Source organism: Mustela erminea, chromosome 8 (assembly GCF_009829155.1).
Source record: "Mustela erminea isolate mMusErm1 chromosome 8, mMusErm1.Pri, whole genome shotgun sequence".
Taxonomy (NCBI): Eukaryota; Metazoa; Chordata; class Mammalia; order Carnivora; family Mustelidae; genus Mustela; species Mustela erminea.
Genome location: NC_045621.1, coordinates 105,107,495 through 105,133,505, shown reverse-complemented (window position 1 = coordinate 105,133,505; position 26,011 = coordinate 105,107,495).

Genomic DNA, 26,011 nt, shown 5'->3' with positions numbered 1-26,011 from the left:
AATGCCTTCGTTGTTATCATAATGTTGCTCCCACATAACATTGCTTCTCGAAAAGAAACTCATTTAGGCAGAATGAGTAAGGCAATGGATTTGTGCCCTTGGCATTCACTGTTCTTACTGTTTCCCTATTATGCAGAAACAGCTGACCTTCTAGAAAATTTCAGTGGCCTGTTAAAACTCAGTTATGGCACCACCTCAAAGACACTGCCGTGCAGAGCCAGGAAGCAATACAATAAAATGCAGCATATGCTGTGAACCAGCAACCAATACAGGACTCTTTCTCTGACGGCCAAAATGCAAATGCAGAAGATCTAAGCAATGAAACCAGGAGAGGCCACCCTTGCTGTTACTCCTATAGCCAACTTGCAAAAAATTCTTTGGGATTTTATTCATTTATTTGAGAGAGAGAGTGCATGAGCGGAGGGGAGAGGCAGAAGAGGGAGAGATGCAGGCTCCTCTGCTGAGAGAGAGCCCAATGTGGGGCTCAATCCCAGGACCCTGAGATCAAGACCTGAGCTGAAGGCAAACATTAAACTGACTGAGCCACCCAGGCACCCCTCAACTTGCAAAATTTTTCTTCACATCTGCATAACTTTGGAGTCTGCTTGCTTCGAGGTGTTTGTTCCCAAGGCAGTCATGTATTCACTGGAGGGAAACAACAATCGTGCCATTGAACTTGAACTTGAGATGGCTACCGGGCCATTCTAAGTGCCTCCTTCCACTAATCCAACAGGCAAAGGAGAGGATTACTACACCAAGTTTAATGATATCTCCTGATTACCAAAGAGAGATACAGCTGCTGTTAAACAATGGGAAGTGAGGAGAATATGCCAAGAATCCAGAGTATTCTCTGGAGAACCATCTGGTGATTCTATGCTCAATGGCAAAAGTTACTGAAAACTTACAACAACCCAATGCAGTGAGTACCATCAAGGGTAGAGACTCTTCAAGAGGAGACTGTCAAGTCATTACACCAGGCAAAGAACGATGATCTGCTAAAAGGCTGGATAAAGGGAAGGCAAAAGGGCAAAGGGAATTGAACACATGGTGGAAAAAATAAATTACAATACCAACAATGGTCTCATAACCTGCCGCATCAACAGGGGCTACAACAACTACGCATATCCCTCTATTATTATTCATATATTTGTATATATTGACCAATTTTCTTTCCCACCTACCATTCCCTTATTATTTTACATGTTGTGATGTTCATTTAACTTTATAATGTAGTTTTGACATGATGAGATATTAAAGGATAACGGTGATTGGTTGGATGGGCCATGAGCATCCCTCCAAGCCAGTATGCTGTGGCATCCATGCCTTAGTTTCTCCTATTTCATGGCAAGAATGAGATCACCTTTGTTGTAAGAGAGTTGTATCGTTATTATATAGAAGCATGTGTCTGTTGTCCTTGTTCTTTGGAAGTTCTAACCAGAAGAGAGGTGTGTTCATGGGTGAGGAGGAGGTAGAGGTGGTCTGTGCAGGATGGTAGTGGAGGGACTCAGCAGAGTCCCTGTTCTTTTCACCTTTACCCTGCAATGCAAGGCCTCAACATCTGAGAGCCACACTTCTAAAACTCTCTTCAAACAGTCTTTCCTTAAGGCTGCCAAGGAGAGGTACACTCGCAAGACTGGGAAAGCAAGATGGTGATGGAGGGAAGGCAAGTGGGACTTGATTATTGGCAGATAGGTTTTGTCATCAGCTCCCAAATAACCCTGAACACGGAACATGACTTCCTTACCTCTGGCATTTAATGAGAACTTGGAAAACACTTTCTTGACAAGATGGATGAATAAATAACCAGATGGATATATAATGGATGGATGGATGGATGGATGGATGGATGGATGGATTCATGAAAGGAAGCTGAGGCAGAAAATATACTGTATAGTCAAGAAATTTGATGTTAGAAGGAAAATTTTGAATAAAAATAAGCATAGATACATCAATTGATGCTTTGGGCTTTAACCATAAATGACAGAGCATCCAAAGTTAAAAGAACATTTCAACTCAAAAGAGAAATCCACAAAGGGGAGAAATTCAAATGTGCTAGAGAGAATGGTGATCACTATTAATGTAAATTCTCAGACTACATGGGAAAATGTGGGCTCCACAGGGAAAGACAGAACAGGGATTTGGGATCTGGGGAGAGATCTGCCTACTGACGTTTAATACAGCCTCACTATTTTAGACGCAGTCTCAGTGCTGACATGAAAACCTGGGGAAACAGATTTGGGCTCCTAGAAAAACTTTTTAGCCAGTAGAGACAATCAACCATGATAGCGGGAGCCTCTGTCCACGAGAAGCATTTGTGCAGCAGCTAGATGGCCAGATCTGGAAAATACTATAAAAAGGATTCTTGATCTGGCTGGGAAGTAGACAAAGATTCTCAAACCCTTTCCAAACAACTTCCAGGTTGCTCTCTCCCCTCCTAGGTCACTGTGATATTTACAACTGGCCAGGACACAGAGGCTTACCTGCAGGAAAACTTGAGATACTGAGCCAGCTAGAAGGAGAGCTATTTTGGGACGAGGGACCCATCCCCACACTCCTCAACTTACCACTCATAAGTAGTTGCTTACTCGGCACATGCAGGAGGGGCTCGAGAGGAAGAGTGTCTGCTAAATAAAGCAGTCTAATTAATAAAGCGACTGTCAAGTGCCTGCAATGCTAATTTCACCTAGTTGGCTTCTCACACACGCCCCAAATAGGCCACCGTGTCGCCGAAAGGGAAGTCATTTCTAAATTATCCTTTTAAGAGGAAGACAAGTGCACAAACTGGAGGGAGATGAGGAGGACGCTGGAGGTTGAAACAGTATCTGAAATTCAGAGTTTGCGCCTCTGATCTTTCTTTTTCAAAGATAATCTCAGCCAGCACCACCCCCTGAGGCTGAACAGCAGTGGAAGTGACAGCTCCCTGCCTCACACTGGAAACCCGTCTACAAATTGCATTCAGATTTGAATTCAAAGGTGTCCTGCTGAATGAACCCTCCAGCAGAGCCAGAGTTTAAATGCCTGACGGCGCTCTGACTTTCTTTGAGCTGAGCGGGTCTCTGGATTTCTAGCCACTGAATCTAAGGCCTGAAAGGAGAGGTGATCCTGGCAAAGGTTCTGGTTTCAGACCAGCTCTGGGTCTCCTTCCCAATTGTACTGCTTTCCAGCTGTGTGGGCTTGAGCAAATAGCTCCACGACTCTGAGCTTCCATTCTTCATTCATGAAGCTTGGACGGCCATATATTTCGACCGCACTGATGCAAAGATTAAGTGAGATTATGTGTGTGAAGTTAGGAATACAGAGTAGGCTCTCACAAAAATATAGCAGGCTCTCACAAAAATATTACTTTATCTACCATCGAACCTTAAAATCATTAATGATTTTAAGGTTCGATGGTAGATAAAGTAATATTCATTCTTCAGTGGGACTTAGCATCTATAAAGTGTTATGGTGGATCACTGCGGGCTCAGGTACACATTCAGCAAACATTCAGCAAACGTTCAGCAAGTAACAATTAACACTGATCAGCACCAAAGATGCTGCACCCATGACTCATGCTGTGGCTCTAGAGATAAATAAGATGCCCTCAAGGAGTCCATGCCACATCTTTATCTAAGCCAGACAGAAAAGTTGCATCACTTTGTTATTGTCATAAGAGCCACTTGGGGTCCTGCTATTCCTGAATTTGTAACTGTTAATGTTGTCCGGCAGTTGGCTTCTGGCCCAAGACAGGGCCATGCTCAAGGATTCAAAGGCAGTCATTGAACCCAGCCCGGAAGACTTAGGAATGCTTTTTCACCAAACTGACAGCTAAAGAGAAGATGTTTCTGGAACACACGTGGCGCACAGGTTTCCAGCATGGCACACCACAGTCACTGCGCAGGGTTACTGTGGGATGTTGGCAGCGTGTTTCTTTTTCATCTACTGCTGAGTGACTCATACATTTGTTCCCCAGTCAACAAGCATCTCCTGAGCACTTACTATGTGCCAGACACGATGGCAGGTGCTGTGAAAACAGAAGCGAGATTGACAGTCCCTGTGCCTGAAGATCTCATAGTCTGATGATGCAGACACACAGGTCAGATGCAGAAGTGGATGGTATAGTGCCTAGATCCTGTGGTGGGGAGCTGGACGGCACAGAGAAGGGCTCCCCACACCCAACGGCGGCCATCAGAAGATGGATCGTGACCACAGTGAAGTGAACCAAGGCTAGGACACAGACCACAGTGAAAGATGAAAGGATCCTCAAGTGTATAAGCCAAGAGGCACAAAACAGGGCAAGACTTTGGGTTGGTTCCCTCTGGCTGCCCCAAAGTCTGAATGTAGAGGTGTGGCAAAGGGTAATGTGGAGAAGTAGACATAAGTGAGACCACCCACTTCCTCTAGATAGCCCAAATGTGTCCCCCTGTGTAAACAGTAATTAAAACAAGGAAAATTTATGTCGCTCTTTTTAGCATATGGCCCACGAATAAAAGACCTGGATGACTCTAGTGGGTGAGCCCTAGATTCTTGGTTGAATCCTTACCTACACATTTGGGGCCCACCCTGTAGTACAGAGCAGGGAGCTATGGTCTACCTAATGAACTCAGCTTGAATCCAAGAAACGTTTCATGTGCATGTCATCTATGTCATCTGTGTCCTCCCCAGAGATAGTCCACCAGTACCAGCTCCTTCCTGGAACACAGTGGTCACCATTACTTCCACCAACCCAGAGCTCATTGGATCACTCTCCTGGTATTGACACTCTGGGTTCAGAGAAAGATTAACACCTTGTTTGTTGGTCTGGCTATCACCTGGATTGCCATCACCAACTTTTTGACTCCTCAGTGCAAACCCAGCACAGCTTCAGGAAGGGGCAGAATGTAGGAGAAAGTGCAGGGGCTCTGGGGACAGAGTCTGGCTTTCTCGTGGACGGTCCCATGCACTGTCTAGGTGATGTTGATGTGAGGCTAGGCAAGGCCCTTTGCAAATCAATTTCCTGCTCTACAAATGGTGATATTGATATTGATATATCCCCACTATATATTATATAGAAGTGGGGATATTAACGTTATTATATAGAAGTGGGGATATTAACGTATCCCCACGTTGGGATACACTGGGAGAGACCACCACCAGGCAAGCTCCTAGGGATAGGATTTTGTTCTCCTTTCTGCCATACTTCCTTTTTTTTTTTTTTTTAAGATTGATTGATTGATTGATTGATTTGACAGGCAGAGATCACAAGTAGGCAGAGAGGCAGGCAGAGAGAGAGGAAGGGAAGCAGGCTCCTTGCCAAGCAGAGAGCCTGATGCAGGGCTCGATCCCAGGACCCTGAGATCATGACATGAGCAGAAGGCAGAGGCTTAACCCACTGAACCACTCAGGCGCCCCTCCTTTCTGCCATACTTTTAATCACTAATGATTATCTGGCAGATGGAGAAATATCATGAAATTTTTAGGAACAACTGAATAATTGTAGGCCTAGTGCCTGATAGAGCAGAGAGGAGACTCCTCCCAAGACCACGTTTTTCTCATCCAAGCAAGGAGATGGTGAATATGCCTGCCGCTTTGCAAAAGGCTCATCCAACCTCTCTAACAGAAAACCTTGAACTAGTCCTAGGTGTGGCAGGCAGATGAAGTGCACATGCCAGAAATAAGAAACCCACGTCCATCAGCAGTCGTGGACCCCACACTCACATCAGGCTGCATCCTTCAGACAAAGATTTTAAGCCTTTGTTTAGCAATTAGATTAAAACGTGTTGGCTGAGTGAACAAGTGATTAAATTTATCCAGGGAAGCCATGAGGAAAAAAAAATCATGCATCGCACTTTTTCCAAACCTTTGCACACACCATCCCACAAGGTAGGTAACGGAGTACCTTTCAATGCCATCTTTGACTGACATGGGAACTGAGGCTCAGGGAGGTCATGTAAGTAATAAGCAGTAAAGCCTGGCACAGAATCCACACCTCCAGCTCCCAGAAGTTGCTATTTCCTCCATGGGCACCGAGCTGTCCACCTGCAGCCCTGCAGGTAGACATTGTTTAATTGAAGCCCAGCAATGGAGCACCTGGGTGGGTCAGTGGGTTAAGTGTCTGCCCTCTACTCAGTTCCTCATCCCAGGGTCCTGGGATCAAGACCCCGTCTGGCTCCCTGCTCAGTAGAGAGCCTGGCTCTCCCGCCCCTCCCCCTGCTCATGCTCTCTCTCTATGTCTATCTTTCTCTCAAATAAATAAATAAGATCTTAACAATAAATAAATAGGAGAAAATGTTTAATTTGAGCCCATCAAGAAAGGAAATAGCATTTTGTAGGGTCAGTAGTTCTGCCTACCATGCAGATACCGCTTTTCCCTTTCCCCTTTAAAAGCCACGCCAAGACGGTTTCCTGCCAGCTGAAGGCACTTTTTCCCTGTTCAATAAGAAATCTTCTGTAGAAAAGAACAAATATTTAAGATGGGGTATTTTTTTTCCCTTCGAGCAGAGCTAAGCAGGGGATAAAGACGTGCTATAATCTTCCTCGTTCGTACGCAAGGAGGAGAGTCTGGATCTACGATCTTGTAAACCTGGAAGAGTCAGATGACTGACATTTCTTAATCCAGGCACTCAAATTTCAACCAGATGTAACTCTTCTATGGTCCAAGACAGATGTGGCATCCAGAAGTACTATTACAGGTTGTAGAGAAAGGGAAAGTTCAGTTTGTACTTACGCGGCAATGAACAGATACCCGACTGTACGCCAAGATACCAAGAATTATGAATCCAGGGGGACAGAATGTTTTTGGTTTTTTTTTTTTCCTGGAGAAACCAATGAGTGACCCCAATACCACTATGACTCAGGAGAGACCGTGTGTGCCCTGATGTCACAGAAGGAAAACCAGACATAAAAATCTAGTATAAACATTACAGGCCAAGACTGAAGTGAAGGCGGAAAGGTTACCGTCGACAATGTGGATATAAAAATATCAATCTGCAATATAATTATAAATAAAACGGTTGTTAACTTTTACAATGCCTATATATATTTATGTAATGTCAAAGCTTACACACCACCAATCTTTATATCAACTTTTATATTGGCGTTCTGAGAAAAACACCGTATTTCCTGGCGCTTTTTGTAAAATAATAGAGAGGCTGTGGTCATAACCATCCTTCAGATGCGTAGATGGCATCTGTGCGTGTGTAAATGGTGCGTGTGCTGTGTAGTTAGGCATAAATAACTCACCGGAGACGCCAGATATGGCCAGAACAGCATTGCCACTTTGACCTTTAGCAGAAACAGCATGAAAATATCATCCCCGAGTCCACCTGCTTTACCCTGCCCCCAATTCGGGAATGTGAGAAGGGAGAAACCGAAGCCCCGAACACTTCCTGTAGTTCTCACTGAGCACAAAGAACAGCTGGCCTGGAGCCAGGGAGGCTGATCTGAAGTCCCCACCCACCACTAGCCAGTTTGGTAATCTTGAAGCAAATCAAACGTTCACTTTAGGTCTCTCTTCATAACAGAGATTTGAGTGTATGGGGAAGATGAAATCTAAAATCATGTGACTTTCTGAGACACTGGACCAGAAATCCTGTGTTAGGGTAAGGGCTGACACAAAGAGCTGATCACAGAGGTAACCTGAGAAAGTGGCTCACCTATTCCAAGGACGAAACTGTCACCAGCTTTTGAAGACCTCACGGGTGACAGCTGTCCTAAAGAGCACCGCTCTGCAGGGGAAGCAACCCCAGCTCTCTGGCCATGGGGCTGGGTTTAAATTCTGACCCCCACTTCCCAGCTGTGTGACTGTAAGCCAGTCACTTAATCCTCTCTGAGCAATCCTTGTCGTCATTCATAAAATGAGATCAGCCATACCCACGTAATGACATTGTGAGGATTAAAAATCCATGAGTAACACAGCGCCCCCTGTGTAGGAGATGGCTACTTCCCCTCTTCCTTCCCACCTGAGTTCATTTATGAGTTACACCGGGAAAAAGCTTCATCGTGTCTGCAGCATGTCAGCCATGGTGTGTTGTCATGAGGACCCCATGACATAACAGGTATGAAGACATTTTGAGTATCTCACTTAAACCACACATTGTCTTTGGTATTTTTTTAGAAAAGGTACTTTAGGAAGAGTAGGTAAATGCGTTGTGGAGACATAATAATCAATATCATGCCATCACAGGAGAGGGAGGAAACCTTTCTCTGCCCACTTCATCTTTTAACCTTGGTCCACAAAGAAGACCCTCTTCCTACATAGTGAACTTCAGGAAAAGACTTTCCACCTGCTCTGTCCTCACTCCGATTTGCTCTTCTCCATGAGAAAAATAACAGTGAAAACACAGCTTTTTGAGAAGACTTCTCCGGCCAGCCAGTAGCAAGGAAATGGAGGCAAGAGGAAGGGGCAGGCCTGCATTCTCCCCCAGCTATGGGCCCAACAGGCCAACTGAGTGACACGGGGGGCATGTCTACAAGACGAGTCCAGGTATGCCCGCACATGGCAACAAGGAGCACAAGAAGGAGCACTCAGACGTGGATGAGGCGGCTGAGGTGGGAATCCTGCCTTTGTTTGATCAGTTCTCTCTCAGTACTTTGGGCATGGCTCCCGGGGAGCCACTGTCAAACTACACGGCCCAGCATTAAACTCACAGTCTCTGCCACTCACTCGTCACCAAGGGCTGGGTCCAGATCGGAATGTGGAAACTACATCTTGCCTCAGGCCTAGAATCTGTTCTCCATGCTGGGGCTGACCTGAGCTTTGCTTTTAGATTCCTGGGAAAGGCCCAGGTTAAAAAAAGCTGCGTGTCATTTTCCTTTTGACCATAGAATCCACTAAACCCCTCAGAGAAAACTTAGTTTGTTTGGATGCCTAAAAGAGATGACATCAACTTTTATTATAATTGCTTACAGGCAGGCCTGGTGGTGCTCAAACCATGGTCCTCTGGCCAGCAGCATCAGTCACCTGGGAAATGGCCTGGCATACTGAATCAGACACCCGAGGCGTGGGGCCCAGCAGTCTGTTTGAACAAGTCCCCCAGGAGATTCTGAGGCATGCTCAAGTTGGAGACCCCAAATCCCAGAAACCGTCCATCACCCAACCAGTCAATTCTACCAGGCCTACTATGTACTACAAACGAAGCCTAGACACGCTTTTCAGGGTGAAGGCTGACATAAGATGAGCCCCCATCCACACCCAGCACACAGAGAAATTAATTTCCTCATACAGGAATTCCGTGTTTACATGGTACCTAACACCTACGTGATAACCATCTCGGCAAGTATCCACGGGAAACACACCCTGGTGACGTTTTCCCGCTGTTAGGGACTCTCCATCCCTTAGGATTAACAGAAACATCCTTGGAGAAGAGCAGGGAGAAGCCAGAAGCCTTACAGCTAAAGTAAGTGCTTCTCACATTTTGTCTTCCTCACCTCCTCCCACCTGTTGTCTCCTCCTAAGCACACACATGCACACACACGCGTGCGCAAGTACGGGCACACCTATGAACACTCTGCAGAGACAAGCCTCCAGTCCCATCAGTTAAGGTAAACCCAGCACAAGCAGGATTCTGGGGCTATGGGGAGCAGGACCTCCGTGCTCTGCAGACTCATTACTCGTGTCGTGATGAACAGGAATGGTAGTGCGGCTCAACACAAAACATAGTCTAGTGTTGACAAAGATGCAACTTTTTTAGAGCAGCTGACAGGAAAATTGAGAAGCAGGTACAGAGGTTTGCTCTAGCCCTCTTCCCCCATGCAGGGTGAGGCTTCCCCGTTATCAACATCCCCTGCCACATGGCACATTTGTTACCACCGATGAACCTGCATGGACACATTTTCCCTCAAAGTCCCTAGATTACCTTGGGGTTCACTCTTGGTGCTATATGTCCTATGGCTTTGGACAGATGTAAAGTAACACATATCCATCTTTATGGCATCATACGAAGTGTTTTCACTGCCCTCAAAGTCCTCTGTGCTCCACCTAGTCCTCCCCCCATCCCGGTGGCAACCACCGATCTTGTTTCTGTCTCCACAGTTTTGCTCTATTCCATTTTAAAATATGAATTTGGATGCCTGGGTGGCTCAATCAGTTAACCATCGACCTTTGACTCAGATCATGATCCCAGAGTCCTAGGACCGAGTCCCATGTTGGGCTCTCTGTTTAGCGGGGAGCCTGCTTCTCTCTGTGTCTGTTGCTCCCCCTGCTTGTGCTCTCTCTCTTTATCTCTAACAAGTAAATAAATAAAATCTTTTTTAAAAAGTGCATATGAATTCAAGCAGATAGCATTTTAACGCCTGAAAATAACAGAGGCAGTACCTACAGATGGATTTCCTACATTTTCCTCCATTGAGATTCAACTCAAGCAAAACAAATGCGCAGTTCAAGTGCCCTAGTGTGTTCGGACTGCCCTCAGGTCTTTGCTTTGAGCGCCTGCTTTCTGGGCAATGCCACCGAGCTCACAAGTCTTCAGGGGCCTTCAGGGCTTCCCTCTTCTCAAGGCGAGCATCCTAAACACTGCTGCCTTCTCTTCCTTTGGACCTGGAAACTCAGCCTTCTTTCTCCCCTTGGTAGTAATTGCTAGAATTAAAATAGAGAAGACATCTCAGCCTTCACTCTGCCCACTGGGGTTTCAGTGTGCCAGAATTTTATAGATGTTATTTCATCTAGTCCTTGTGATAACATTGTGAAGAAGCTATTATTATTTCTATTTAATAAATAAGAGGGAAAAATAAGGAAACTGAGGCCCAGAGAGGTTAAGGAACTTACCCCAGATCACAAAGAGCCTAACACAATTCAATCTGATGCTCTACTCTGCCTCTTCCTGCCTAAGGACACAGGTCAGGGCCCTGGGTGAGCTCTTGGCTCAAGTTTACTTCTCAGGCAGCCCCAGCTTGGGTGACATCCATGCAATTGAGGCTCTGTCCCACCCAGGAATGTTGACTTCAGGCACAGATTTGTGCGGTTATTGCTATGGCCACCCAGAGGTCATCCATGGCTGCTGAGCCCACCCCTCTTGACTCAGCCACTTCCATAGGCTTTTAGTCGATTAATCTAGACTCACAATGTTCAATCATTTAATGTCCCAGTTTCTCCAGCTCCTGAGCTGAAGTACAGAGACAAGATGCTTTCTGTACCGACTTTGTACCACAGCCATATAGCTCTAACAGAGAAGGTGGAAAAGATTGAAAGGATAATGCATGGGGCACCTGGGTGGTTCAGTGGGTTAAGCCTCTGCCTTCAGCTCAGGTCATGATCCCAGGGTCCTGGGATCGAGCCCCACATCAGGCTCTCTGCTCAGCAGGGAGCCTGCTTTCTCCTCTCTCTCTCTGCCCGCCTCTCTGCCTACTTGTGATCTCTGTCTGTCAAATAAATAAATAAAATCTTTAAAAAAAAAAAGAAAGAAAGAAAGGATAATGCAACAGGCTATTAAAGTGGGGGGTTTCAAAGGAGATTGCAGCATACAATAGATGCCAGACTCCAAAATCAGGCGTAGTACAGACATTGGTGTGAATTTCAAACATGATGATGAGAACCAGCGAAATGATCAATTGTCCATAAAAATATTTAAAAATATAAGAAATATTAAGAAATTTATTTTTTATAAAAATACCTTATGATTCAGTAATTCCACTCCTGGGTATTTACTCAAAAAGGCAAAAGCACTGAACACATATATCAATAAGATACATGTATCCCTAGGTTTATCACAACATTATCTACAATAGCCAAATTATGGAAGCAACCCAAAGGTCCACTGATAGATGACTGGGTAAAGAAGGTGCAGTAGATAAATATATGTGTCTATATAGACACACATATGTGTACTCACTCACATACATACACACATGCACATGCATGCAATGTGGTAGAATATTACTCAGCCATGAAAAAGTATAAGATCTTACCATTTGCAACAACATGGATGGACCTAAAGGGTATTATGCTAAGTGAAAAAAGTCAAACAGAAAAAGAAAAATACTGTATGATTTCACTGATATGCAATCAAAACAGAAGAATCATCAAACAGATGAATAATCAAATGAATAAACAAACTGATAGTTGTCAGAAGAGGGGGGGTGAGGGATGGGCAAATGGGTGAAGGAGAGTGAGAGATACAGGCTTCCAGCTCTGGGAATGACTAAGTCATAGCAGTTAAAGATACAGCAGAGGGAATATTGTCAGTGATATTGTAACATCACTTTACGGTGACAGATGGGAGCTACAGGTATGGTGAGCACAGCCTAAAGTACAGGCTTCTCTCAACATTATGTTGTACACCTGAAACTAATGTAACATTGTGTGTCAACAGTACTTCAATTTAAAAAAAGAATTTTATTTTTTGAAGAGACGTTCCTTTAGAGATGGTCACTGGGAGCTGGGACTATCAACCACCCCCACTAGAGAGAGATGGAGGGGCGCTACCCACTGACCCCAGCTGGTGAGAGGCTTTGATATGCACTCCCCACAGAGGGCAACACAGCAAATTCACCCTGAGTCCTGCAGAAGAAAGTCAAAGCTGTAGTGGCAGAATTCAGTCCTGTGTCTGGGAAGTAAGTGTAGATCAAAAAGCAGATCAAAGCAAGGAAAACCTGCAGGCTAGAGACGAACCCCTGAGAGAAATGTTGACCCCTCTGGTTTGCCCTCCTTCAGTGGGGGGGGAGACTGCGGACTCTGGGAAACACTCTGCAGGTTTCCGAGGGGAGGAGGGAGGGGGATGGTATTAAGGAAGGTACCTATTGCAATGAGCTCTGCGTGTCATTCGCAAACAATGAATTATGGACACCACATCAAAAACTAATGATGTCCTGTATGGTGACTCAAATAACATAAAAAGAAAAAGAAACAGAAATGTTGACCCCGAGTTGCCCTAAATCGATCCTGCCAGGCTGGGGGCCTCAGCCTGCAGACGTAGAAAGACAATCCGGGTGGAAAGGGAAGCTGAAGAGTGAATGGGCCATCTTCTGAAAGAGAAGCATTTCCCCTGAAAGAGGGCCCAGTCGGGAGTCAGCAGAGAGTGCACAAAAGGGCCTGAGAGAGTGCCTTGAGCAGCTGCCAGGCCAAGAGCAGGGGCAGAGCTAGCTCAGTGCAGCAGTAGTTGTAAAGCCTTCCCTGGCCGGTCCCCCTCCTGTCCCCCACTCCCACACTGGCGGGGTCAGACACCGCTGCTGGGAAGTGGGGAGAATGAGAACAGCTGGGAATAGAGGGCCTCAGTGGGACGGAGGGGGACCCAACTCTTAAATGAGGACTGGGGGCTAGTTAATATATTGGACTGGCCCCTTTGCACGTTTACTGAGGCTGTGCTCGTGACTTAAAGTGACTAAGGACCTGGGGTCACCTAAGAGACCAAAAAAGTCCCGAGATCTGTCCAAGCTTTCACCCTACTCAGCAGACTTAAAGGAATAGCAAGAGATAAAAAATAAAGTTACTTTCGTGATGATACCTTATTATTTCTGCTTATTTACAATATCTGCTATGATGTGCTATCTCCTGCCCTGACAGATGCCACCACCATCTCCCCAGTACCCCAATATCCAGTAACCCGAGCGGAATCCCCTGCTCCCTGCCCAAGTCATGGCTGTCCGTCCCCAGGACCCTTGCGCTGCATTCCCTTCCGTCCTGTGTGGGTGTCCGCTCTCCTCTGCCCCCATCACCACGACTCTAGTCCAGACTTCTGTCACCTGTCATCTGTCCAGATCACTGAGTCACCTCTCGGTTTGGTCTCCCCGACTCTCAGCTTTTCCTGCTCAGTCTACTTCTCTTACTGCAGCCAAAGCCACATTTCTGAAATAGAAGGCCAGCCTCTTTTTTACGTTAAACAGCCTTCTGTGGACCCCTACTGCTTTCAAACACTTTAACTGGTCTGTGAGATTTTGGAGGGACTGGGGCAGTCCCCTTCGCCAGCCTCCTCTTTCCTCACCCCAGTCCTCCACCCCACCCTCGCACAGAACCCACAAGCCCCTTCCACCACACAAACAATGGTGTTGCCTTCTCCTCCTGGTATTTGCTCTTGTACTAAGAAGCCAAATTGAAGAGCTATTCAGCCACTGAGGCTGGGCGGCTGTTCTCTGAGGTGTGAGACATTCCTGGTGTTCTTTGTTTTTTAACCTCGAAAGCCTTCACCTCCAATTTACCATTTTTGCACAGACCCTAACTGGTAGACTGAAACAAGCCAGAGGAACCTGCTGAAAACCACACCCTAAAGGTCTGTGGGGTAGAGCCACTCCACCCCATCTTGTGCCTGCCTGACTATTCAGGTCTCAGTCCAAATATCCCCTCCTCCAAGAAGCTTGCTTTCACATTCCAGTCAGTGTTGGGCTAACTTGGCTTCCACGGAGTTCCATAGCACAGTTTCGTTGCTGCCCATGCTTAACACATGGCATTTCCCCAGCATGTGTGTCCTTGCTGGACTACAGGCTCCTGGAAGGCAGGGCTGTGTCCTGCCTTTCGTGCCCATTACTCAACCTTCCAAAACTTGTCAATGTAACAGGATAACAATAGTCTATCCCTCTGGGAGTTATCATAAAATGAGAAAATTAGTGCAAAGCACTTAGCATGTTGGCAACAACTTAATAAATGTTAGCTATTTATTTTTAATTATTACTCAACATATTGTGGTTGATGAGAAGAATCCGTGGAAAGACTGGCATCATCACTGCAATGTGGCATATACGTGTCCCCACAAGGGACAGCCTGTGGGCAGAGGCTGCTAACACGGTGACTCGCCAAGATCCTTCCTGCCCCAATCACAAATGCCATCAAAGCTGGAAAATTTACTTCCATCAAGCAGTTGTCTGCCCCAGAGATTGATGGAAGATGGGATGTCTCAGCAGTAAAACTCTATTTCTAACTGACTGGAAAAGTTGTCACATATGCATGTGTAAGAAGAGCTTCAGATAAACACCTGTGTTATCACCGAGCCCGGTGACCAGCAAAGCACTGCTCTGTTTCTGCAATTCAATCAATATCCATTTCTGAAACGTACCAACATCACTCCAGAATAAAGCCATTTATTGAGGGAGACTTATTTTCTGTCCCCTCTCCTGTGTCTTCCTTGGCTTCTGTCCCACAGCATCACTTGCTCTGTAGGCAGTTGACTATCATCTTCTGATGTTCTCCTCCTCCCAACCCCCACCCAAAACAGGACTCACCAACCCCATCACTGATGGTAGGGGTGGAAGACTGGTGGCTGGAGGGGTCCTGCTAACAGTGGCAGGACAAAATCATCAAGCTTCATTTGGGGACAAGAAGGAGGTTATTGGATGAGAACCAGCTTGGCATGTTGAGTCTCATTAGTACAGAAAGAAGCCCGGGTGGGCAGATGAGAGGACAGAGCACTAATTTGGGATCCAAACCCCAATAGCTTCACTGTTGGGTTGCTGAAGGTATACAGGAGCATACGCTACACCCTCCATCTAACCAGCAATGAGCGAATGTAGGAAACACAAAATAATGCCTGACATTGAATCAGCTATAACTGAATGTAGCATCAGGCCCTTTCATTTGATGGTCATGACCATCCTGCACCATCAGAGTTATCATTGTCCCCATTTTACTGATGAGGAAACTGAGGCTGAAGAAGTAAGCCCAAAGCCAAACAGCTGATGAGTGATAGCTCAGTGACCCCACATCAATCTTCTCCCATCACAACACCATGCATCTGGGCCCCCAGAGGAGGAAGAGCTCTGAGCAAAATTACATCCTCCAAGGGCTTCAGAATTATTATTATATGAATGATACAGCTCTAATGAGTTAGCAGAGAAAATGTTGACCATCTGGGGCATTCTTTACTTCTGAGGTTGATACTAATGACAATGTTCACATCTCCAGAACCCTGTCAGAGGCCAAGTTCATCTCAGCACTGGAACTGGACAGTCCAGGTGTTTTAACCTCTAAGGCCCTATCCTCTGATTTGCCATCACTGTACAAACTGACATTCTTAATATTGAACATTCTGTAGTGGGATAGTCTTGTGCCTCTCCCTTGGCTCGACCCCCTCTCAACATCAGAACCCAGAGACACAAACCCAAGGACTTCTTTCTCTGGTTGGGGTTGAGGGCTCCCCATCCTACCCCTACTGGAGGCTTCCTTTTTGTCTACGATGAAAAAGAAAGGAAGTTTTACACATCTTAGCAGAAAGGCATCCCTTTCTGATTGGGATGCAAGCTACAGGGAAATGACCAATCGAACAGAAACAAGATCCTACCTGAGGAGGGTCTCAAAGTGACAGTCCATGTCTATTTCTCCTCTCCCTCCAACACAGGGCACGATTTCCCCGCCCTGTGCAGTCAGGCAGGGTCATGACAGACCTGCGGGCTCTGAGCTAAAGGAATGTATGGCACTTTCAGCCTGAAGCTTGAACTCCCAGTACTGATTCTTTAGCATTCTCTTCCCCTACAACAGCCACCTGGAACCCCATGTGTCTCAGACGGTGCAGCTCAATGGTGACAGAGCTTCCATCATCCTGGACCCATGGGCTACTGTGGGGAGCCCAGCCTTCTCACGGACACAAGGCTCACGTAGAGTGAGAGATAAATAAAAGTTTATTATTTTCAGTTTAAGGACTGGGATGTGGGGCTGTTTGTTACTGAGTCATAGCCTAGCCTAGATTAACCAATACATTCCTGGTGTGAGAGACTTTCTCCCAGGTGCAGCAGAGCCCAAGCATGTTCCTGTACTCATTCCACATTCATGGTCATAAGAGCTACACAGACATTTACAATATCTATCAAGACAGTAGATGACCCAGGTTTATTTTGCTTTGGTAGAGGTAACATACAGCAAGATGAAGTCAAATGGAAACAGAGAGCAGAGAATAAGCTTTATACTTTTTTTATGGCAGAATTAACATTTATCAAACACTGACTCTGTGCTTGATATGTTAAGAGTATTATTTCTAATTGCATAACATTCCTGCAATCAAAATAGGTATTATAATCCCCATTTCATGTATCAGGAAACTATGGTTCTTGGAGACTAGGTTATCTGAGGTCACATGTGGAAGTTTGACTGTAAATCCAGACATCTCTGACTTCGCAGTGGAAAAAGTTTTCTGCTATGCGTAATGAGTCTGCCCCCTCAATATTCTCTGAATAAGTGATTACTAGACAGATAGATGGATAGACGGGTGAATGGATAAACAGATAGAATCTTTTATTAACTATGGTCCCCCATCAGTAGTGAAGCCCAAGTCCAGAAAAAAAAAAAAAAAGAAGGCAAGGATTCATGCAGGAAAAAGACAAATTTTTCAAAAAACAAGAGCTTAAAATGGAAAAATGGAAGCACACTGAGAAACCCCACAGTGCTACAGTTTTGAGGGGCAGGCTTTGCCTTTAAAATCCAGGTTCACTCCCACTCACAACTTTCATGACTTTTGTAAGTTACTTTACCTTGCTATGCCTCTGTGTCCCTAACTGTAAAATAGTGCCTGCTTCGCTGTGAGAATTAAGCAAGCCGTTCCAGGGCCAGGGCATAGAACAAAGGTCTGGCACACGGCGAGCCCTCCAAGACTTCCCCTCCTGCTGCCTGTACATGGGTTGTGAAAGCAGCATGCAATGAGGTCCACCACTGAGCATGTCCTCTGCCCATCGTCCCTAAGGGCAGATGGTCCACTTCCTGCCCTCAGGACTCCCCCAAAGGCTCTGTTCCTTGGAGAAAGGATGGACGGTGCAACGTCTCGTGAGCTGAGTTTGTTTTGAATATGAGATAATTCTGTGCCCCAACCACCAGATGACATTGAAATCAAGCCCAGAGCTTAGGTCATTCTGCTTCTTCATGGGAGGGCAGGAGACAAGGCTGTGCTGGAGCACGCATCCCCAGGAGGGTCTGCAGGCCCTCAGACCTGCTGGTGGAGGCTGAAGGCAAGGCTTCACGCTCTCTCAGCTTATCTGTGAAGTTTTGCTTTATACTATCTCTCCAAAGCACCTCTAAACCTTGATTTTATGAGCTTCACAGATGAAGGAAAAACAACTCATTATAATAATGATTGTGATGATAACATTTTGAAATTTTTATTTTTTTATTGATATTATCAGCTTAACCACGTAGAACATGTTGCAGATGATCAAGCCCTTACATATGTGTTAGCAAATCCCACGGCCACACTGAGAAATCAGCAGGACCTGCGGAGACAGATGGTCCATGTCCCTAGTTTACCGATGAGGAAATACACATAAGGCACAGGTGGACCCTTGGTCACATGACCGGCCCAAGGCCAATCAGTGACACTAGCTAAGCTGGACAAGAATCTAGGCTCAGTGGCTCAGAGTCTGAGGTATGCTTCCCAGCAACCACAAGGATGCTTTAGTTCCAGGCTGTACCGCTGCAAAATCCAGAGCCTCGAGCCCCAGGAGAGCAGGAAATTGTTGTGGCATATAGGGATTTCCACATGGTAGGGACTCAGTTAAGTCTTGGTTGAATGAACGCTTACGTGCATTGATGCATGATGCCTTCAGAGTGGGGAGTGATCCTCCCAAAATAAAGCTTCAATGATGGAACAAACGCCATATTCCTCCACCTGTGCAGCCCACAAAGACCCATTTCACGTCCCTTTAAAGTGATAAAAAGACCATTCCCTGGATCTAATGTGGTTTTTTCCAGAATTTTATATGCACGTTAATTCCTTTTAAAAATTTGTCATGGGGGCGCCTGGGAGGCTCAGTCAGTTAAACGTCCGCCTCCAGCTCAGGTCATGATCTCAGGGTTCTGGGATCGAGCTCCGCATGGGGCTCCCAGCTTGGTGGGAAGCCTGCTTCTCCCTCTCCCACTCCCCATGCTTGTGTTCCTTCTCTCACTGTATCTCTCTGTTAAATAAATTTTTTAAATCTTAAAAAGAAGGAAGGAAAGAAAGAAAAGAAAGAAAGAAAAAGAAAGAATCAGGAGATTGGTCCCCAAATTCACTCTTCTGAGAATTTTCCATTCTCTGCTCTATAAATCAGTTTCTGGTGAAAAAAAAAAAAAAAAATATATATATATATATATATATATATATATATATATATATATGCCAGACTGGCCAAGAGTGAATCCCTGTGGGTTTGAAGATGTGCCATGACGCAGCCTGCTGCAGGCACAAAATTTCTCTGTGCTCTACTATTTTATCTTTTAATAATTCATGCAGATTTCACATTTCAGTGCCTAATGTATCTGTTTGTTTAATATAAAATAATGATATAAAATACTTAGCAGTTAAATTACTTGACTTTCTCTGCCCTCACCCTAGAGAAAATAAAATCAAGCTGCGTCTCCAAGAAGATGTGTTTATGCTCTGCCTTACATCACCCTACCCCAGAAGGATGTGGTACACCAATGTGAGTTGCCCCCACCTAACGTGAGTCACCCCCACCTAGGGAGGCACACCCACCTCCCATGCATGGCCCCACTTCCCACCAGGCTCTCTGTTCTCCCCACCCAGCATCATCTCTCATTCTGCAAGCTTTCTGTACCACAGTTGAACTCAGTCAAGTTTCTCAGACTTCCCTGAACACCTGCTTGTGGAAACTGGCCACCAAGAGTACTCCACAGAACTGGGTAGTGGGGTGCTGGCCACAGGGCTGAACTGGACGTTATCTACAGCTCAGCCAGGCCAGAAATCCCCGCCACATCTAAATGGTGCCATCATCATACTTAATCTTCTGCTTACATATCAAGAGCACAGGGGTTTTGTGCCTTCTCTGAGGAAGAAGTGGGGGCCTCTGGAAACTTCTACCCCCCTGCCATCAGGAGTCAGCCTGTACCTGCTGCCTGGGCCCAGATGTGACCCTCAGTCGCCATCACCTGCACCCTGCAAGTCTTCCAGATGCTTACATTCAAATCCTACCAGGGCAAAAACGAACATTTTGTATCATCATTCACTTTTTCTGTTATAAAAGTAATACACGCTCATTGTAGGACATTGGAAAAACACAAGAGTCCAATAGTCACCAACTGTCCCACCACACAGAGACAGTTAACATTCCAGTACTTTTCCCCCAGATTTTCTTCTCTATATAAATTTTACTAAACTTTAATCATAAGGTAGGCGTATTTTATATGCCCCCTGTTAGTACCACTTTAAAGCATTAGCATTTTCCCGTAATAAAATCTTCTAATTATTCCTCAACACAAACGATAATTCCTTTCTCATTTCTAAGTCCAAAATGAGAGTGAGCAAAAAGTAGTACTGAGTACTCCTAAGTGCTAAGATGCTCAAACTCTTTTTCATGGCCGGCAAGGAAAACTAGAAAAGAATTTCCTACAGTGAGCCCTTTTCTCTGCCTCTAGGAAGTATTTCCTGGCATGGGTCTTTGCACTGAGATGACCTTCATCGCCTGAAAGTCACCCCTGGCCATTCCTGAAGGGTAGAATGAATATTCCATCTACTTTTCTCATAGATTCTTGAACTCAGGCACTAATTCTTTAAGCAACTGTGCCTTTTTGTTCTGAGTCTTTGAGGTGCTTGGCTTCCTTGGGCTGCAGAGAGATTCCCAAAGAACCCAAAATATGCTCAGAGTATACTTGAGGTGTGCCCAGGACATTTTTGGCAAAAGCTGACATTGACAAGGATTGCACAGCTGGGATTCTCGGGGAAATAAGTCTTTTTTTTTTTTTTTAATTGTGCCAAAGTATTATTATTATTATTATTATCCACTTGCAGTTGGAAGATCTTGCTGTTATCTGTTCTCAGTTAAATCCAAACAGGAGAGACAACAGAGAGAAAGAGACGATGATGATAGCAATGATGATGGTGATGGGAACGGAAACTTGTCAATGTCTTGCAGCCAGGAAGACCAGGAACATACTTGCAATTGAACAAAGCAGGGCTTACTGACTCATTGCAATGAGAGAAAATGCATAACAGACGGCATCTCAGTCAAAGGATGGTAGAAAGGATTTAGAATAGGTTTTGAGCTTTTGTTAAGAGATCTGGGGAAGGGTTCGAGACAGAGGGGCTTGGCTCTGGATTGGAAACTTTCAGGAAGGAGAAGGAATCCTGTATTTCATTACCTTGACAATTCTTACCCATAAGGTAGAAAGAACAAATTGAAGCTTATTGGTGAACAAGCCTCAGTCACTCATAAGAGCCAGCATGGGGGACGTTTTATCATTTCTGTGATTTGGATCATGTTTTGCCTTTGTCTGTTTTCAGACGCGGTAATGAAGTGATTCAGTTTTCTTCCTGCTAGGAAAAATTCCCATTTTTCCTAGGGTCTTTCATTCATGACACTGGGCTTTGCCCTGAGTGGATGGAAAAAATCCATTTAAAAGTACCGCATTGGGAGAAACAGCAAATGACATAACTTAGCAAATTATTCTTCTGCTCTTCCAAAATCTTTTCCACAAGGTTTTGCTAACTCAACAAACATAGATCAAACACAGACAATTTTCCAGACACTGGGCACAGCACTAGACAAGCAAACAATGAACAAAACCAGCCCCTTGCCACTGAGGGTCTCACAGTCTAGTAGAGGGAATGACCTTGAAGAATCACAGCTGGCGAGCTATGAGGAACTGTGAGAAAGGCCCGATGGAGAAGGAATCAGTCCACCTGACTGACCCTGAAGGATGGCAGGGACTTACTAAGTGGACATAGGTGAAAAGATCCAGAGATCAGTCCAAGTAATCATGTGGAGGCAGGAAGGACAGCCAATGGCTCTAAGTGGTGGAGGCACAGGTGCCTGGGGCAGAAGGCAGGAGAAGTGGCTACAAAGGTAACCCTATCGTGAGGAGTCTTCTATGGGAAACCAAAGAGAACGTTATCAGAGGGGAACCTGGCTGACTCAGTCAGTTAAGCATCTGACTCTTGATTTTGACTTAAGTCATGATCTCAGAGTTATGAGATCAAGCCCCACCTCAGGCTCCATGCTGGGCAGGCAGCCTGCTTAAGATTCTCTCTCTCCCTCTTCCTCTGCCCCTCCCCCTTGCTGGCACATACTCGCACACACATACTCTCTCTTTAAAAAAAAAAAAGTATTATCAGATTTAAATAAGATAGACAACATGGAAAAGGTTTGAAAAGTTTCAAACACTCGGCAAATGCAATGAATTAATGGGTCCGTAGCTTTTGTTCCTCTATTGTCCCTGGTCATTGCTCTTCTCTGAACATGCTGTTCTAACCACGGTCACCACTTGTGTGTGCAGCTGTTGAGGGCAAAGATCATAGAGGTCACGGAAAAGAAAGATAGCAACCAACTGTACACTTGACCTTCAATCAGATACTCAGGGCACCCACACCCACGGCTCCAGGAGCAAGTGCTACTTGGCATTCTCTCCCATCCAGGTTCTATCAAAAGTGCTTCTAAGATAAATCACATTTGAGGAAGACGGCCCAGGGGTCATGTCCTTCTCTCCCTCTTCAAAGCATCTGGAGTGTGGCCTTTATAACAAGTTAGACTGCCAGGAATTATATTCCTGAACTGTATATGTGAAGGAGCATGCGAAGCCTCCCAACCCAGCTATGCTTGCTGCAAAGGTTTTTACCTGCCTTTTAAAAATATACGCGTGTTCAGACCCCAGAGATCTCATTTACTTGGCCGGTGATCTTCCCGGGCATTATGTTTTACATATATATATAAAGGGGGCTCTAAACGAGCAACCAGAGTGGAGTATCACTCCTCTAAAAAACGAAATTTAGGAGCATTTAATCAAGAGTCCTTATAGAAATACCATATCCAAATTGGTTCTTTGCTGGATTGTAAAAGTGTTGTTGAGAATGTTTCTCTTATTCATACAGCTTTTTATCCTAAAGACAGATCCTTCTGGGATGGATCCTCATAACCAAAATCTCTGAAACCCATCAAATTTTTCACCTTGATTTCCGGGAAGCTTCCAGTGAAATATGACACATCAAGTACAGGCATTGGAGTCAGACAGTGCCACTTACTACCTCAGGGACCTTAGGCAAGGGCTCAGTTTACTCATCTCTGAAATGGAAGAATATGAACTGTCCAGTGTTACAGTTAGAATTACATATAAATGTGAATATACAGAATAGAATAGTGTATACCTAGCACATATAATCAGTATATGTCATCAACAAAAAGCAGTTGGCCTGTCATATTGATTTTATATAGTTATTCATCTGTAAAATATAAATTATACATACTGTTATAAGAACTAAACGAGGGCCAAGCCCCAGCACAAAGTGCTCATAAATGTTCATAGCTTCTCTGGCAAACTATTTTCCTGTCAAAAGCAGGCTTGTTTTCTTTGGGGTAGCCTCCAAGTTTCCCAAAAAATTTCAATCAGAAGTTGTCATGAAGTTTTCAACAAGCCTTTACTGATCACCTACTATGTGCTGGATACTGTGTGAACTGCCGGAAATGATGTGGATAAACTGGCTTCCGTCGCTGCCCAAGGAGCTCAAGTCCAGGATAGAAACAGAAGGCAGACATACCACTGCTGGCCAGCAGGACGGTGTCCTAAGGGTCCTCTCTGAACCACCATCCAAGACAGAATCCTGAGTCCAAGGAACTGAGGGCCCAATAAGGAAGATTCTCAATATCTGGGCATGGAGTGGACAGGTGGCCATAAATTGGGGTCTGTTCACCCACACATACAGATCCAGCCCACTTGTCCTCACCCCCCTGCAGCCTTCCCCACCTACCTCACCTGCCCCATCCCCCCGGTTCCATCCCACACACAGTCCTACCAGTCAGAACAAATCTGTCCTTCGGGTGTATCCTTGAAGCGCACCTCCTTCTGGGACAGCACCTACTGTGTTATATTGATTATACAGTCACTTTTGCAATATTCACATGTATCCTATATGACCTATAACCTTTGGGAACAGAGCTGTGTTTTGTTCATCATCTTCATGCCTTAGCAGAGTCCCTGCATGGGGAAAATGATGTGGAATGCAGTTGGAAAGGGAAGAAATTTTAGGTACTATCCCATCAAATTCTCTCATTTCACAAATAAGAAAATGTCAAAATGTCAAAATGGCCACCAGCAGAGTCTGGGTTAGATCCTGCCTTTCTCAGGGGTCTGTCCTCAAAGTTCGTCCCTACTCCCAGATACCTGACGGCAGCCCTGGTCTCCTGACAGGGACGGCACAGACAAGAGACAGCATGATGTCCCCACCAGAGTGCCCGCTGCACACGATGGACCAGTGGGCTGCAAAATTAAATTCCTCTTTTTAGAAGCATTTGTGTGTTAAGGAAGAGAATAAATAAGCGAACACCAAGGCCAGCTGAAAAAATGCACTCAGGCAGAGACTGTATTTGACTCTCTTGGGCCGACAGCGGGAAAAAAAAAATGAGCTTTATAAACTGAAATTGTAACAATGAGCTGGGCACAGGTGGGGTGAGGGCAGGGTGTTCTCGAAAGTGGCCTCATGACAGGGGACGTGTGGTCACCATCAATGGGTTGGCAAGTTTAGCATTTCTCTGAAAAAACTAAACAGAGCATTCCGGATTCAGTCATGGGGCCCCAGGGGCCCCAGAAGGGGTTGGGACTTGGGAATGCAGTGTGGGGACTGGGCCACGGTGGAATTATTTCCTAAGTAATTACTAGGCAGAACAACTTCTTTTTGCCACATCACCGTCTTCCTGTGTTCTCCACACCTCAGCTCAGGGAGCACATTTCTTGCTTTCTCTCTTCCTGGGTAAAAGGATATGAGAAGGGGTGATGTTTACCCTCCAGTTAAGCATTCCTGAGAGCTTTCTCTGTGCCCAGCACTGGGCTGGGAATTAAACGGTGAGTAAGACAGGCAGTTTCTGCCCTCCGAGCAGTCACTCCATGTCACCCCAAATGCCCCTGTCAGCTCTCATGGGAGAACTCGAAGATCAGTTGGAGACAGAGAGTATTTTGAAAGAAGCCCTCAAATTATTCCATACAGAGGCCAGCCCCGGAGAGTGTCGGGGAGAATACGAATTCCCTGCAGTCCCTTCTTTTGAAAGACAACAGGCCCACCTGTCTTCACACCTTTCCACCTTCCTACCTTCCCACCAGAGCCCAGCCCCACCTCTCAGCATGGGCGGAACTCATCCAAACTCTTTGACACTGGGGAAAATCCAATGATTTTGGCAAAGCATCAGGCTTTAGAAACACACTGTCCTCTACTGAAAGTCCTGGCCAGAGCACTTACTTGACCCATCCAGGTAACCAGTCTGTGCCTCAGCTTTCCCCTCTATGAAATGGGAATAAAGGCAATGCCCCTCTCATAGGTTCACCGTGAGGATGAAACAACTTAGCCCAAACACAGTCCTTAGCCCAGGGTTTGGCCCGTAGCAGCCACTCAGTACACGCTAACCCTTGTTGTCGTTAGCTTTCTCTTGTTCCGATGAAACGAGTAGCTCCGCTTCGTTTTGCTTTGTTTTTAAAGATTTATTTCTTTATTTGAGAGAGCGAGCAGAGGAAAGAAAAATAGAATCTCCAGCAGGCTCCATGCAGAGCCTAGAGCCCTTCTCAGGACCCTGAGATCATGACCTGAGTGGAAACCAAGAGTCAGACCCTTTAACCCTCTGCACCATCCAGGTGCCCCTGAGTAGGTCTGCTTTGTGAGAAACCAGCAATGAGTGAGGCTGCTCACAGAGTGCTTGGTACCTACTGTGAGCGGACTCAGTGCTCCTTCAAACAGGGCCTATAGGATCCCCAGTCTTCATGTGTACACATGGTAGCTGACCTCAGATCTGCATAGGCATGCCAATGAACACGTCAGCCCAGCAACGGGCTATGTCTAAGGGAAGATGCTGAGACCCTGGAGCGGCAGGATTTCCTGCTGGTCCCTGTCCTCTTTAGAGACCTGGGGGGTCCTCAGACCTTGCCAGGATAATTCTCCCTCAGCATCCACTGTCCATCCCCAGCCACCCCAGCACCTGGGTCCCCTCACCCTGCGCCATGCAGATGGACTAGATTGGCATAACAACCGTTTCAGGAAGTAGGATGGGCCTTTTTGTGTTCATTTGTTTGTTGGTTTGTTTAGGGAGTAAAGCCTAACTGGCCAGACCTCATAGGCAACTGCCTTATTTCTCCTTTCTGTTTATTCACATCTGCTTTAGCTGTCACTTGTCAAACTGCTCCTTCTCCTAAATAACTAATACAATGATGATTGAGTGCTTGTTATGCACCAAGCACTTT